At 40.8% G+C, this 17761-nt stretch overlaps 1 protein-coding gene across 5 annotated transcripts in view; it reads right to left on the bottom strand.

The window, feature by feature from the left end:
• The window catches only part of NTM (neurotrimin), a 943575-nt gene that overhangs the window by 344735 nt on the left and 581079 nt on the right, over positions 1-17761 (bottom strand). The gene's annotated exons all lie outside the window — the stretch shown is intronic.

Raw genomic sequence — 17761 nt, 5'->3', positions numbered from 1 at the left:
CCTGCTGAACCACAAAACCTAAACTCGACTTCAGTATGAGTGGGTATCAATTATTCAGAGCTGTCAGATCACAGGCACTCTCCATCTGGAGATACTGAGGAGGAAAACATGGGCTGATCACAGAGAAGGTTAGTGTGGGGAAGACCAGTGTAACCAGGCCAGTGCTCACAACCCAGGGAACCACCCCCCCCTCAACCCTGCAGTGCTGCCAGGAGGTAAATAATAAAAGTAAGATGTACCCAATGGCCAAGGGAAAAACAACACCTAATAAAATCCCATAATGAAAAGAGACTATCACAGAAGCTATCACTGTCCAGGCAAACTTCTGGCTTTGAATCTTTTTCTTTTCTCTCATAATCTCTTTCACAGCTGGCCTTAATTTCTCTACTAGCTAACTAATTAGTCACCTGAGGTCTATGAGTCCTACAAAATCAAAATAAAGCCAGCTAATGATGGGCTTTGTCATTTCCACTATGCTTTGGTTTACTTTGCTGACCTTTTAGAGGTTCATGTGCCCTCTCAACAATCAAAGCAAAGAAATTTTATTAAAAATATATATATATCGAACAAAAAGCTGTGATTTAGAAGACTGGGGGTAATCTCTTCAAGTTTCCTCATCCCCAAAAAATAGATGCCATCATGATGAGTAAAGGACCCATCAAAGTAGATATTATCATAGTCATCCCAACTCCCTTCCAATGTCTTTGCATGTGCAGTCCACCCACTGGCAGATCTCTACCCAACATTCAATGAGGTAAACTCACACACCCTTCAGGACTATTCTTAAATGTCTTTGGGATACCTTTCAGTCTGGCTTAGAAACTCCTCCTAGAAAACTCCGGTTCTTCTTGTATTGTAAAATAACTGAATTCATGATACCACATGGTAAATCAATTAGAAGCCAGATAAGACAGTGGTTGGAAAAACAGGGGCACCTGGGTGGCTCAGTTGGTTAAGCGTCTGACTCTTGATTTTGACTCAGGTCATGATCTCACAGTTCATAGCATCAAGTTCCACATTGGCCTCTGAGCTGACAGCACAAAGCCTGGTTGGGATATTCTCTCTCTCTCTCTCTCTCTCTCTCTCTCTCTCTCTCTCTCTCTCCATATATCTCAAAATAAATACAATAAAAAAACTTAAAGATAAAAAAAGGCAGTGGTTAGAAGCACAAACTCAAGAAACTGGTTGAGTTTGAATTCTGACTCCATCACCATCAGTTTCCTAATCTGTAAATATGGGAATAACAACAATGGGATCTACCTCAAAGTGTCACTTTGATGAGTAAAATGTAAATTACTTACAAAAGTCCTAGGGCATAGTAAGTCATGTGTAAGTGTATCTCTGATCATGATTTTGCCTATAGAATCTCTGTTGGAATAAATCATTACTACATTATTTTTTATATTCTGGATCTATTCCAGACCCTAGAGCATTCTAGCAAGTAGTTTTTTTTTTTTTAATTTTTTTTTTCAACGTTTATTTATTTTTGGGACAGAGAGAGACAGAGCATGAACGGGGGAGGGGCAGAGAGAGAGGGAGACACAGAATCGGAAACAGGCTCCAGGCTCTGAGCCGTCAGCCCAGAGCCTGACGCGGGGCTCGAACTCACGGACTGCGAGATCGTGACCTGGCTGAAGTCGGACGCTTAACCGACTGCGCCACCCAGGCGCCCCTAGCAAGTAGTTGTTGAATAAAAGTTGCTCTAAAGCCAGGACTGGAGCCCTAACAGTCACTTTCTTAGTGCCTCTGGCTTGAATCTTTTTATCAAGTCTCAGGAAAAAGTCACAATGGGTCACGCATTTCTGTACATCTTGCAAACAAAGGACCTGACAATATTATCACAGATGCCTGTGGAATGAATAATCTTGGAAGATAGAGATAGTATCTCCCTCCAGAAAAGAGAATATTTTATTTACTGCCCAGTATAATGAAAATAATGTCTCCCTCCTTGGCAAATGTCAGGCAGGTATGCTAGCAGTCCATTATAAAAGATTCAGGTTCCTTAAACTTGTGGCTATCAGCTGTGAAGTAAACCCACCCACCTAGCTGCTCTGCATATCACTGTTGGACTTGGGACTTGGGAAGCAGGGATAACTGATGTGAACTTGAAGTTCATGTTGCTTGCTGTGCCAGAGTAACGAACCCCTTTGTCTCCTACCCAGGAATCAACTGTCTTCTGCTAGCATTTAAAAAGCAGTGGCTAGCACCAAAAACCATAAAATACCTAGCAATAAACTTAATCAAATAGGTTAAAAATCTATAACACTGAAAACTATACAAAGCTTATGAAAGAAATTGGAGAAGACACAAAAAAGTGAAAAAATATTCCATGCTCCTGGATTGGAAGAACAAATATTGTTAAAATGTCCATACAAAAGAATCTACTACATATTCAATGCAATCCCTATCAAAATAATATCAGCATTCTTCACAGAGCTATAACAAACAATCTTAAAATTTGCATGGAAACAGAAAAGACCCCAAATAGCCAAAGCTACACTGAAAAAGAAAACCAAAGCTGGAGGCATCACAATCCTGGACTTCAAACTGTATCACACAGCTGTAATCATCAAGACAGTATGGTACTGGCACAAAAACAGACATTCAGATAATGGAAAAGAATAGAGAATCCATAAGTGGACCCACAAATGTATGGCCAACTAATCTTTGATAAAGCAGGGAAGAATATCCAGTGGAATAAAGACAGTCTCTTCAGCAAATGGTGCAAGCAAAACTGGACAGTGACATGCTGAAAAATGAAGCTGGACCACTTTCTTCCACCACACACAAAAATAAACTCAAAATGGATTAAAGACCTAAATGTAAGACAGGAAGCCATCAAAATCCTCAAGGAGAAAGCAGGGAAAAACCTCTTTGACTTCGGCCACAGCAACTTCTTACTCAACACATATCTGGAGGCAAGGGAAACAAAAGCAAAAATGAACTATTGGGATTGCATCAAAATAAAAAGTTCTGTACAGCAAAGGAAACAATCAGCAAAACTAAAGGCAATAAATGGGATGGGAGGAGATATTTTCAAATGGCTTATCAGATAAAGGCATAGTATCAAAAATTTGTAAACAACTTATCAAACTCAACACCCAAAAATCAAATCATCCAGTGAAGAAATGGACAAAAGACACAAATAGACACTTCTCCAAAGAAGACATCCAGATGGCTAACAGACAAATGAAAAAACACTCAACATTACTCATCATCAGGGAAATACAAATTAAAACCACAATGAGATACCACCTCACACCAGTCAGAATGGCTAACATTTACAACTCAGATATCAACAACAGATATTGGTGAGGATGTGGAGAAAGAGGATCTCTTTTGCATTGCTGGTGGGAATGCAAACTGGTGCAGCCACTCTGTAAAATGGTATGGACGTTCCTCAAAACATTAAAAATAGAACTACCCTATGACCCAGAAATTGTACTACTGGGTATTTATCAAAGGGATACAGGTATACTGTTTCAAAGGGGCACATGCACCACAATGTTTATAGCAGCACTATCAACAACAGCCAAAGTATGGGAAGAGTCCAAATGTCCATCAACAGATAAATGGATAAAGAAGATGTGGCATATATATACAACAGAGTATTACTTGGCAATCAAGAAGAATGAAATCTTGCCATTTGCAACTATGTGGATGGAACTAGAGGTTATTATGCTAAGTGAAATTAGTCAGAGAAAGACAAATATCATATGACTTCACTCAAATGAGGGATTTAAGATATGAAACAGATGAACATAAGGGAAGGGAAGCAAAAATAGTATAAAACAGGAAGGGGGACATAACATAAGAGACTCTTAAATACAGAGAACAAAGGTTCTCTGAGAGTTGCTGGAGGGGTTGAGGGCGGGGTGGGGGCAGGTAAATGGGTAAGGGGCATTAAGGAAGACAATTGTGGGGATGAGCACTGGCTGTTATACATAGGGGATGAATCACTGGAATCTAATCCTGAAATCATTATTGCACTATATGCTAACTAGATTGGATGTAAATTTAAAATTTAGTTAATTAGTTAGTTAATTAATTAATTTTTAAAAAAAATTTTTTTTAACGTTTATTTATTTTTGGGACAGAGAGAGACAGCGCATGAACGGGGAAGGGGCAGAGAGAGAGGGAGACACAGAATCAGAAACAGGCTCCAGGCTCTGAGCCATCAGCTCAGAGCCTGACGCGGGGCTCGAACTCACGGACCGCGAGATCGTGACCTGGCTGAAGTCGGACGCTTAACCGACTGCGCCACCCAGGCGCCCCTATTAATTAATTTTTAAAAATGACTATTTTGTCATCTTGATGGTTAGGTAAAATCTCAGCCCTTCTACAGTTCCTGACAGGTTTTGATAATAAGAAGAGGATATTAATGGAGAGAGAATCTTCTGGAAGAGAAAGGATGTGTGCCTCACAATCTGCATTAGGAGATATAAAACAATTTGGATCCTATAGCAAATGATATTGCCTAATCAATAGTGGGTAGAGGGCAGTGAGTGAAAGTCCCCATTGTGTTGTATATTATTCAATATTTGGAGACTGGAGATAGGTAGGATTGAAACAATCTCATGAATAGTGATTGGTTGTTGCTTACACTCCTCCAGAACAAGGGATATTATAAGGACAGTAGGACAGCAAACCTCACAACCCCAGTATAAAGACAATATGGCTATAGCTGTTGAGCCCAGGAATCCTCAGAGCTAAAATAAATGGCATTAGCAATGATGATACAGAATTGAGGGGTTTCTGGGTGGCTCAGTAGGTTAAGCGTCTGACTCTTGGTTTCAGCTCATGTCATGATCTCGTGGTTTGTGAGTTCGAGTCCCACATTGGGCCCCATGCTGACAGGAAAAAGCCTGCTTGACATTCTCTGTCTCCCTCTCTCTATGCCCATCTCCCTCTCCCTCTCTCTGTCTCTCTCTCATAAATAAATAAATAAACTTAAAAAAAAAAAACTCTCAGTGAATTGAAAACACCAGAAATTTGTTTGGTGGTAGTACCTGGCCTATTGACCCAGAGCTGCTCTCTACCTCCAAACCCCTTCCTTCTTCTTACCCTTTCTACTCTGTTCAGTTGCTTTAAGGATAAGGATGATTAGAGATGGGGCTGAGATCTCCCTGTACTCACATATGTTGAGGAATCTTGAGGAGGGGAGGGAATCAAGATATTCACTAAGCCATCCCACTTAGGATGATTTTTAAGTCACTAGTCTACTAGTTCCCATTGTGGAGAGGAAGTCAGATTCAGCTAATGAGGTTTGAGCAGGGTTAACAGTAGGAAAGGGAAGTTAATGTGAAGAAGAAGGCTGGGCCCTTTAAGCCAATTCAGTGTACTATTTTTGTTGCTGTTGCTTCTCCATCAACAGTGGGAACTACTGTGTTATGTTTGTACTTTCACATCCCAGAAATGTGAGAGGGATCCTCCTGATTAGGGAGAGCTGGAGGTAGAGAAGGGCCAGTGGGACGAATTCCCCTGACATGTGTCATCAAGCCTTGGGTCAAGATTTAGCACTAATGCCTCTATTCTCTGATGGCCAAAGCTTTTACTCTCTAGTTGATATCTAGTTGATTGGCAAGTTAGAAGCCTCAGTTTCAATGACCCTTGAATGTATTGTTATCACACCTCCACCAGCAGGGGACTCTGGCTGATAAACCCCTATAAAATTCAAGGACCTACTTGCCAAGTAGTTTCTTTGAACTAGCTGAATTGATTTATAATGTCCAATCCCCCTGGAAGTCAGGGGGAAACCTCTGGTCTCTTCAGCCCCTTGTCACCAAGAAGAAGGTCTGGCATCTCTTGGACATGCTGGGTAATAGATGGAAGGATGCACATTAGTTCAGCATTCTACTTGCTCTTCTATATTGATTAACTCTCAAATCAGCTTCCTTTAAGTGGGACCCAAACCAATAGTCTGTGTTGGAAGCTGTCCAGCAACTCGTGGCATGCTCTCTACTTTTGGTGCCCCATAACCCTAATGACCCCTCTGAGCTGCATGTTTCTGTGAGTAATGATTTCGCAGATTAGAGCTTCTGGGAAAGAGAGGCTGGCTTACCCTGAGGTGTACCTTGGGAATTTGGACACTTTCCCTCTCTGACACGGCTACCAGATACACCTCTTTTGAAAAGCAGCTATTAACTTGCTACTGGGTTCTTGGCAAAACTGAACACGTGACCTTTAGAGGCCTTGAGACTCTCCAGCCTGATATCCCTATTTTGACACGTCTCAATTAGGCCCGAAGGGCTGTCAATGTTGGGGGTGGGGGGGTGGAGCTCAACAAGCCTTGCTTGTCAAATGGAAATGATCTATTCAAGAATGCAGCCTGCCTAGTTCAGTGGCATCTCAGCTTTACATGAAAAGTGTCAGCTATCCCTCAGAGGAAACTTTATTCCCAACTCTGTTGTCTGAATCAAAGCTACTGACCCAGTGAAGCCCTCCATTCAGAGGTTCTCCGAAATGCCTGCTTTTGGCTGACTGATGGTTCAGCTAAGCTGAAACCCAATGGCATCCTCTAGATGGCGACAGCTGTTCAACCTTAGCTCCAATAGAACAGAACCAAACATGCACATGGACATTCCACTCAGTGGGCAGAACTCATAGCCATTCACACAGTTCCTACTAATACTCTCCTTGATGAAACTTGTTCCATTTGTACTTATTCCTGGACTATTGTCAACAGCCTAACTGTTTGGTCTGCCACTAAGAAAATTACAAACTTAAAGATAAGACACCACTCTTTGGAGCCATGAGCTGTGGAAACAAATCACAGAACTGCTAAACAAACTGCCTGGGTAACCCATTTAGATCCCCACAGCAAGGACTGGCTCTCTCATGAGATTAACTGGGATGAAGTTACACCACTCTGATGGACACCACTGATGCCTGGATCCATCGTTGTGCTAGTCATGGCAACACAACGTCTATCCTAGCCTGGATACACACTAAATGACTCTATGTTTCCAATGCAAAGGGCACCACTTGGGACTATTGCTTTTGATGTGTTTATCTTGTGGTAGCAGGGAGGCCCATCCCATGGCTTTTTGCTCCTGTCCACTACTGGAAAACTGACCATATCTGACCATTCAATCCCCTACTTCAGAGCTATTGATGTTGCCTCACTGTGGTGGACATTTTTCATGGTACAGTGTTGCTGTTCCAGTATAATCTGCTAATTTATTTTATTTTTTAAAAAATTTTTAAACGTTTATTCATTTTTGAGACAGAGAGAGACAGAGCATGAATGGGGGAAGGTCAGAGAGAGAGGGAGACACAGAATCTGAAACAGGCTCCACGCTCTGAGCTGTCAGCACAGAGCCCGACACGGGGCTTGAACTCACAGACAGTGAGATCATGACCTGAGCCGAAGTTGGATGCCCAACCGACTGAGCCACCCAGGCGCCCCTATAATCTGCTAATTTAACCACAAACTCTGTAGCCCTTAAAACTAATCTGGGTCATGTGTTGAACTTTCTGGAACCTTTGCAGTCAAGCAGTGCTACAGCTTTTATCATGAAAACAACTCAACAAAGGGCTGATAGTCAAGGTATTTGATGGACCTTTATTCTCCTTATCAGTCACAGGCATGTGATATCAGTGAGTGTTGGAAAAGCCTCTGAAAAACTGAATCAAAAAGATTTCAGACTCTTTCCCTTACCTCCTCCTAATCCACAGACTTTAATATATCATTGTGGTTCCTGAACATGGCTATTCCAAGGAAAAAAATCATTTATTTTTAGTAACTTCCTGGATAATAAACAGGACAAAATAAACTATGGGGGAGGGGTTATAAAACCCTTTACTGAAAATTCAAGATTTCACCCTGACCATTCCCGGGCATGTTGTTCTTCCATTCCCCTAAAAACAACCCTAGGCCAGCCTGGTAGGTCCACCATATAGGTGGCTACATGTCCAAAAGGGGATCCAGAGGATTCAAATTCAATTCTAGTTCAGCCTCCTGGATTCTCTTGTTGGGCTGACATGGTCCTAAATCAAAAGGATAATGGCCACATGGTTGAGTACACTCTTGTCCAAATCCCTCCACAGTGGCTCCATAGGCCAAAGTGGGGACATAATGTATCTAAGTTTTATGAAAATCCCCTTGAGACCTTGTACCTACTCTTTTAGATAAAATATCTATGTATAGGCATAAGATTATTGGAAAAAGTGAAATAATAGATACTAGGTATGGCACACCAATTTTGTAGAGGTAGAAGCAAAAATCCAAGTCCCTGGAAAAGGATACCTCATATCCTGGGAAGTACAAAGAGGAAGGAACACGAATCACCCTTTGTCTTTCAGAACTACCCATGGAGCCTACCTCCTGAGGAAAATGACCCGGTACAGCACTCCCAAACTGCTGCAAACACCTTAATTTAACTAAATGTTGAGTCTATCACACCTCGCCTGATGGCTCTGGTCACAATTTGGTCACTATTCCCCTTAAGCTTAAAGAAAAGTTTATCAGAAACAGTAGGGGATGGCCCCAGGTCTTATAACTCTCTTAGAAGACATCTGTCTGCATCTTTTGTTGTCTTCTCCACCCCCTTCCCCCAGTCATGCAAACTGAGTACATAGCATCTACCTGGGCAACACACATCACCCTCCTGGGACTTGAAGGATGAAAGGGACTGGTATGAACTGGAACACATGCCTCTTGCTGTGTCAGGAGTACTGAAGTCCTTTGTCTCTGACCTAGGAGTCTTGTGTCTTCTGCCAGGATCCATAAAATAGTAGCAGGCTGCCCTGTTAGTCTGAAAGTCAGGTGCAACCTCAAACTCTTCACAGTTGTTGAACAGGGCACTAAGAATGGCCTAGTAATTGGGTAAATTACTGTAAATTACCCATTGGGTAAATGGGTTCCTGTCTCTCTTCCCAAAGACCTTGTTCCCCCTGTCAAACTGATCATAAATTTAATGGAATGCCCACAATAAATGACAAGAACTCTCAATAGTGGGACAAGAGCAGCATAAACAAGCAAGTGGGAGGATTCCTCTAAATGACCACTTTTCCCTAGTTTGTGAAGACACATTCAGCTGCCTCGTTTGTGAAATACCAAACTTCACATTACAGAGTACAATTTCACCCATCAGCATGTAGCAAAATTAATTTATCCTCTTCAAAACCCTTTTGTTTCAGATATAAGAAAACAAATTGGTATGGAGGGCAAGTGGTGTGTGTGTGTGTGTGTGTGTGTGTGTGTGTGTGTGTGTGTCTCCTGAGATCAAAGACATTGATTTCAGGTTAACATCACAAAAATCGTTGATACAAATAAATTTTTGTTTTTTCTAACATGATTTTCTCATTGATGAATAGAGGGATACGGGGGAAGTTCTTGAAGTTAGTGCTAAATTATAAATGAAGATTTAATACCTGCAGTGTTGGCTTACCTGTGTGGCATTCTTTGTGGCCAGGAAATCTCTTTTTTCCATCCTGCATGGTTATTCATTTTACTACCATAGTGGATGCTAGAACTTCATGTTAGAGCATCATGGGGAAGCAAAGTCCCTTCCCTTGCCCAATGCCATTTCCCCTATGGCATTGAGGTACCCAGGATACCTTCCAAGTGCTTTTTATGTTCTATGTCTCTAAAGACTGCTAAATTGGGTCGGATGTGTGGGATTAAGCTCACCTCATAAAATTTGCTTGAGAAAATCTCAGATCCATTAATGCTTCATAAAAATTTTACAAGGTTTCTGCTAAAGGAAGGAAAACAAACAGAGGTGGTGTCGGCATCTAGGCGCTCTTTAAATCAAACATTCTCTCTTTAATGCAGTTTTTTTATGGCACCAATCAGAAAAGCAATCAACCATGAAGCCTGCGGCTTCCACTTCCATTCCTAGAGAAAAATTTCCAGGATCTTTAAACATTCTACATGAAGCCATGGGAGAAGTAAATATGTAAATCTACCTATCTATATCCCTTGGAAGAGTTCTCTGTCTCTAAAATGTCTCTATTAATATGTTCATATTAATATAATTTGAGATTAGGAAAATCCAAATCTTTAATTTGAGATTAGAAAATAAGATAAGATGGTGAATGAATCTTCCCTATTGCAAAATGCTCTGGGGGGAGAGAGAGAGATGTAGAAACAGTGGATGCTTAAATCTAGTTGGGATGTAAATTAAAATACCCTCACATGTCTTATCTTTATTTGTATTTGTATTGTTTGTGAAATAAGTAAAAATAAAATAAATCATGAGTAAGATTTGGGCTCCAGTGCTTAAAGGTACATGAGCCCTGTAATGATAAAAAGGAAGTATTTCAGAATGATTTTAGCACAAATGGACATAAGCAAAAGGGAGGCAAAGACTGGTCAGCAGAGCCCATAGTCCAGAGCAGTGGAACCTACAACAACTGCGGCCACATTTCCAGTTCGACAAATAGGCCTTCCTTCTGGAATGAGGAAGAAACAGGGGAACTGGTTTCATGGGATCAAGAGAGAACAACCTCCCTCCTTTATTTCTCCATGGCCCCTAATTTCTCCACTTGTCTTACTTCCCTTCAAAGCCAGGCCCTTTGGAAACTTGCCTTTTCATAACAGAGAGGTGACTACACTATAGAAGCAATATAACACTCCCAAACAATGGTAAGACTGTTTTCTTTTATCTTTCATATGTATTATAATCATCTGATCCTCAAAACAGCTCTGTGAAGTAAGGCAACTGTAATCTCGTGGAAAGAAAAGAAGATTTGCACTATAAAAAAAAGACACAAAACAATGTTTAAATCCTAGCATAGCCACCTAGTAGCTTCTAGGACCTTTTACTGCTATGAACTTCAGTTACCGAATAGGTAAATCAGCGGTGATAGTTCCTACTTCACAGAAAATTAACACAATTAAGTGAGATAACTGACTAGACACAAAGCAGACAGCACAGAATAAATGCTTGAGTATATTCACCCATCGTTTTGGATGGTCTCAGAATTCACTATCTCTTCCAATTCCGAGCCCTATTCACTTCTTATTACATGATTCAGGGTGTTCTAGCATTGCTTCAGTTTGATGCGGCCCCACGCAGACAGAGGCTGGCCCTGGAGAGAAGGGGGTGCCCAGCGCCTGTCAATTAGTGGCAAGACACCAAGCTGGAACAGAAATGCAAATTTTAAGAGAATGAGAAGACATCTAGTGACTGTGAATGGGAGAACACTGTCCCTGGGCTAGAAGGAAGGTCCTGGGTGAAGCATTCCTCTGCACTGTGGCCCAACACCCCCTCCCTGGAGACAGATATGAAGACAAATTTATGCTGGACAGTAGCCCAAAGGCTTGGAGTCTTCTCAAGGTTTCCTCCTTTCTAAGAGCCTCCCTGCTTAATATAACTGAAAAATCTGGCCAGAGATCCAAAGTAATGACAAAGTATCATAAACTGTCTGGGAAAGCCTGCTGAAATCACCTTTGTTGAGAAGAAATCAATCTAAACATCATGCTTGTCATTTTTCCATAACTCCCCAACTCTCAAATGACTTTTTAGTGTGGGTGGCTCTAATCGTATCTTTAATAACTAAGACTTTCAAACATTCAAGGTCACTATTCCAACTTAGATGTGGGGGTACTTGACTTCTCTCTGCTATTGTTATGGGATTTAAAGGAAGCAACTGTCTAGAAGAGAGATAAAATCAGCACACGGGATTCCCTATTCTCTTTGCCTGCCTCTGACCAAGTGTCTCTAGTGCCGGCTAATGTAGTTCTGTGGCATTTGCAGAAAGGCTTGTTCTAAAGAAAATCAATGGCAGACTCCCTGACTCCAAGTATCAGACATCCTAGAGACGCTGGCTTCCCCGCCTGGCCCTGGGAGTTCTTGAGCATGTTCAGAAAGGAAGTGCCTTCACTCAGCCTCTGCCCCCACAGGTTTTGTAAATAATTCAGCGAGACAAGGATGGAGCTATCTTAAGAACAGGCTGCCTTGCCCCAGGATTTTTAGACGTCACTGAGTGTCCCTCTGGTCATTTTCTGCTGTTATTTTTAAAAGCTAAAGCATGGGCTTTATATTTAGGAAAGGAACATTTTGCTATCAGTGAGCAAGGGTATGTTGTGTCCCTGGTGGGGCACTAAAAAATCACACTATCCTTAAGTCATAGGAGAGTACTGAGCAGGGAGGGGGAGGTGTGTTTCTTCCAGCTTTCCCTGATGAAACACACTCAGTATAGAATTCTCACCTAATGAGTGGATTTCTTAAGACATTTTGTTCTTTTATCATTACATATCTTTTGAGTGTTTGCCTTTCTTAAAAACTATTATAATTTCTCAAGGTTTGTAATCAGTCTCTCTGATCATCTACATTCCCCCCCTTACATTTTAAAATCGTTTTTGAGCACATTTGATGAGGTATATTTTCTACCTAAAGCCTCTCAAAAAAAAAAAAAAAAAAAGCCTAACAGTTTCCATATTGCCACTTTTGGGAGTCCAACCAGGATCCATATGTGTAGGTAACCAGGAAAAAAGAAAATCAAATAATCAATCAACATGTGAGGGGAAAGTTCAAACTCATTGCTCCTCAAAGAAACATACCTACCTGTTGAACTAGCAAACCTACCTAGCCAGCCTTGATGGGGACGGGAGGGTGACCAAGTAAAGACATGACCCTACTGTAGTACTTCTGCTAAGGAGCACACAGTGGCACCTATCTGGAGGGGAGTCTGACATCAGCTATCAATAAACACTGGTCATTGGAATTTCTCTGCTACAATTCCACTTGGAAGAATTTATCCTATGAAAATAACTATGGTTTTGAATAAAGACTTAACAACAAAGATGTTCATTTGAATGGTATTTATGACAGCAAAACAATTGGAAATAGTCTAACTGTCCAACCATAGAGGATTATTAGTTAAATAAAGATCCATCTATAAAATAGAATATTTTGTAGCCATGAAATATAATGTATTAAATATTTAGGGACATGGAAAGATACTTTATATGCATGTAACAAAAGATTGTGTACTATGGGAGTTCATTTTTGTAAATGAAAAATGTAATTAGATCTATCACTGTATAAAATTAAAACTTAAAGCATATGTATGATTATGTTAACAATAACGAACTGTGGATAATGAATTATAGATGGTTTGCATTGTGTGTGTGGCGTTTCCTTTTCAGTATTACCTAAAACTTCCCACCATAAACATATAATGATTTTGCTTCTGGAAAAAAAAAATTCTGTAAAAGTTAATTGAGCACACAGTTTGTGCCAAGCACTATGGGGAGAAATTACCAATGAAGCATGGAGGCTCCCAGGAGGTACTGATGAGAAGAAAGAATCTATACAATCCTGCCATAGTATTGGGAGCCCTAAGTCTACTTGTTGGCTGAATGTAGATCAGCACATTATGGGGGTCCCACTTATGACCTGCACATATCCAGCTGAAGCCTTGGCCGGCAGCCTGGGTACTATTGAACCACAGTAGTGGTCCCCATGCTTCCTGGGGCCTGGATTAGAGGACAGTAGGCTAGTTCTTCCCCTCTGGCACCTCCCATAAATCTAAGAGACTTCCTTCCTGGTGTGAGGAGAGAAGCCCCCTGTGTTACTCACACTGCCTAAGTCTCATTCCCAAAACTAACTTGACTTGCAGACTCCCTCAAGTGCCAGGAGTCATCCTTCAGGTAGTTATTTTAGGGAAAAGGAGGTCCTAACTAAATCACAGCTCACCCTGAGAAACAGTGTCATATGATGCCATTGCATCCCTCTTGTCTGACTTACATAATTACAGATCATTAAACAAAAGGAACTCACCTCTCCAAGCTTACAGATGGACTGATATTCCCACAAACAGTAGCTGCTAAGGTGACCAAGAAATATGATGGCCTTCTGCATCTCTGAAAAGTAGCTTGGGTTAATCAGACCCAATTGTAAGGTCTGCATTCTCCTTATGGCACACCATTTATTTCTCCTCCTCTTCCTTGTGACCTCTGATCTCTCTATCTTATCTTCTCTTGGTTTCTTAAACATTTGTAGCCTCCCAACAACTTTCTTCCTTTTTTTTTTTTTTCCCTATTCTTTACTCCTCCTCCTTTGTCATTACAAAGTGAATTGCAGCTCTACAGAAGCCTGGGTGCTTAAGGCCATTCTGTATTTTGTCTAGCACTGAGCCTTCACTGGACTTAATGGTTCCCCAGGTGAGGAATACCACAGAAAACCAACCACATAAAGCAATCAAGTCAATGAAATTACTTAGAGAAAGCTCCTTCCTTGGATTGGGTGATAGGAATGACAATTCCCAAAGAATTGAACATAATTTTAATACTATATTTTCCTTCATTCCATGCCCTCTAGGTAGTATAGTGTCTGCAAAGGCCTCTTCTCTGTGCTAACTATGTACAAAAGTACACACATATGCATGCACATACACATGCCATATTGACTTGGCTTCTGCCATTTAAAGTGCCTTAGATACCACATACACCTTACCCTCATAACCAGGAAAATAGATCTTAACTTTTAGTCCTAAGATATGTTTGGAAAAGATCTTATAAACATAACGGGGGGGGGGGTATATTATGCCTCTATTTTTGGACCACTTAGCACTTCATTTTTCACACTTATTGAAACATTAAAGAAGTGTTGCCAGGACAACAGACCATCCAGTATCTTCCTAACGTCTGAAACTAAAAAGTATCTGACTTCTCTACCCCATGTTCTTCCTTGCCAGCATTTGGAGGAATCTGAACTTCATAGTTTCTGTCCAGAAGCCATGATGAGTGGCTACCTTCTAGTTTTTTTTTTTTTTTTTTTTTTTTTAATTGATAAAATCAACCTAAAGAAACAAGCTGGTACATGTTACTTAAAGGGTCAGGGATCTTAAATCTGCATGACACCTTACTAGCAGAATTACAGAAGAAAAAAAATTCTAATTTAATTTGTCTTTCTTTATCTGTAGAGAATTTTATACGAAGGTAGGAAGAGAGCATACAGGTGAAGGACTGGCCACCAGTCAGCTACCACACACAAGAACCATGTATGCTTTTTTATGAAGTATAACTTGCAATAAGTCTCTAGTATTAATGAGTGTCTTCTTTTAAGTTTTTTTTTCTTTTTTTTTTTAGTTTTGTTATTACCTTTTTTTGAGAGAGGTGTGCATAGCATGCACGGGAGTGGGGTGGGGGGCACGGAGAGAGACAGAAGAAAGAGAATCCCAGGCAGTCTCCATGCTATCAGCTCAGAGCCCACCATGGGGATCAATGTCAGGAACCATGAGCTCATGACCTGAGCCAAAATCAAGAGTCAGACACTTAACTAACTGAGGGTTGATTGTCAGGGGTGGGGGGAGGGGAAAGTGGTGATGGGCATTGAGGAGGGTACCTGTTTGGATGAGCACTGGGTATTGTATGGAAACCAATTTGACAATACATTTCATATTTAAAAAAGTCATAAGAGAAAATTAAAAAAAAAAAAAAAGAGTCAGACACTTAACTGACTGAGCCACCCAACCACCCAAAGTTTCTTTTTTGATGAAAATTGAGTTTTCTGCTTTTATTTTCTGCAAAAACTTAAGTTAAGAAATGCAACCACACTTTCTAGGAGATAATATGAATCTAACCCCTTGTAAATCAGGTAATGAGCATTCATGGTTGATAGAGATATTTTACAAATGCAGAGACCTGTGTGTCCACATGCAGAAAAAATTTGGGTTCACTATGGAGGAGCTGAGAGAAAGAGAAGCTAGAGTTAAAATGTCTAAGAGTTTGCAGGCATTCATTAAAAAATTGACTGTATGTGTATGAACATATATGTATGCACACAAACATTTTACATATAAAGTTAAACCTATAGGAAGTACACAGATGAACAATAGAGTTCCTACCTTTCAGGAACTGTATATACAAAATTTATAGTATCAGCATGAAAGTATTAAATTCCATTAAATATTATGTCCAGATTCAGTGGGAAGGGTGCTCAGGGGAGGACGTGGTCATTCACAGTAGGGGTGAAGTTGAGAAGCACTTCATGTTGAGACAGTTGCCTGGGGACAGAGACATTTAGACCCTTCCTTGAAGAATGTGTAGGATTTGGGGGTTGTCAGGGAGGCATTCTTGGAGAAGGGAATCTATAAGCAATGCTACAAATGCAAGAAAACAGGGGTTATAAAGGAGAATTTATCAGCTTGTTGGCAGTAGAATGGAGATGTTACTTCCTTGTTGTGAACTTTTGTAGGTTATATACTATCAGGTAACACAGACAGCAACTTTTGACTAATCAAAGCAAAAATCACATCACTGTGAGTTGTCTTCTTGGTAGGTGACATGGAGGGTAGGAGCAGGGGGTGAAAGCTGGACTTTATAATCAGGATGTTCTTCCTGTATCTAGAGTGCAGACAACTCTCCTGAAGGTATGCATCTTTGCTTCTGTGTGGAAGGTGCCTTAGTCCCAAAACCAGGCTGACAGCATGGAGAGGAAACATGTGCTTCCAAGAAGGCCATCAAGCGAGACTCAGTAATACTGCCTCCAAACCAGCTTTTCATAGGCTCTTACTTACTATTTAATTTGGCTGCAGTGTATGGAATTAGGCTAATGGCTGTTAAGTGGCTAAGGCACAAACATGGTCCATCTGCCGAGAAGGCTCCAGGCCATTGTCTATTTCAAAGACTAAGGAAAAAAGATGAGTGAGACATTCTGTTACACTAAGAGCCTCATCAAATGCCTTTTTATTCACCCTCTGATCTAGTTTCTTTCAATGCTAGTGATTTTCCTGGTATCATATTAAGAGCTCAAAATCAGGGCCTAGCTGCTGGGCCATTACCAAAGTGAAAAATAGGCTATCTTTACCTAATCTACAGGATATTGTGATAGAAAGTAGTCTGAGAAGCAGCAAAATGATTCACTCCATTAAAAAGGAAAAACAATTCTGGAACAACTGTGATGTTCAGCATACTGCAGAGAACACAAGATTCTTAACTTCAAGGTGTTTCTCATCTTAGATAAATTGAAGGGAAAAAAGAACTTGTGTATAGAGCATTTTGGTACATGGCCAACTCTGCCACAACCTCCAACAGAATGGTAAGGAAGAAGAAAGACCATGTCTGGGAATATTAGAAGGGAGTTGGCAGAGGGGGATGTTTTTGAGTGGTCTTTGAAGAGAAATATCTACTTATATTTATGGAACACTTACTCTATGACAAACCACCTGTACACAGTATCTTAATTTAACCCTCCCAATATCTTGATAAAGTAGGTGCATTATTTCCATCACTTGACATATTATTAAACACAAGCTCAGAAAAGTGTTATCGTTATCCACTTACCAAGTAGATTCAGGATGTGACCTGATTCTTTGTTCCTTTTAAGCCAAGGACATAAAGATGCAAAGAACACAGTGGGGTAGAGGGGAAGTGAGGGGGCTCTTCAGACAGAGGGTATTGCATGAACAAAGTATATGTGTGAAACGCAGGGCATATCTAGTGAAGGCGAGTTTTCTGGTTTAGCTGAAGCAAGACTTCAGGAACAGGGGAGGTGAGATGGAAAGGAAAGTTGAAGCCAGTGTGTCAGATGTCCAGAAAACCAGGCAAGGATGTTTGAATGCTGTCTACTAGGCAAAGATTTGTACACCGTGGAAACAGAAGGAAAGTGCTCTGGGCCATGTTTCAAGACAATCTTTCTGGGATCCCTGCTCTTGTGAGGTACACTACAGGGTGAAGAATCCAGAGGGGAAAAGACCAAAGAAACAGGAGGTCACTAGAGCAACCTAGGAATATGGTACCTAAGGTGGGTTTTGAAAAGGGTGGGCAGCCCACTCATACCACCTTTGGGATAGAGTGTGGATGGGA

This window comes from Lynx canadensis, chromosome D1 (assembly GCF_007474595.2).
Source record: "Lynx canadensis isolate LIC74 chromosome D1, mLynCan4.pri.v2, whole genome shotgun sequence".
In the NCBI taxonomy this organism is placed as follows: Eukaryota; Metazoa; Chordata; class Mammalia; order Carnivora; family Felidae; genus Lynx; species Lynx canadensis.
This window is presented reverse-complemented; position numbering and strand designations above follow the sequence as displayed.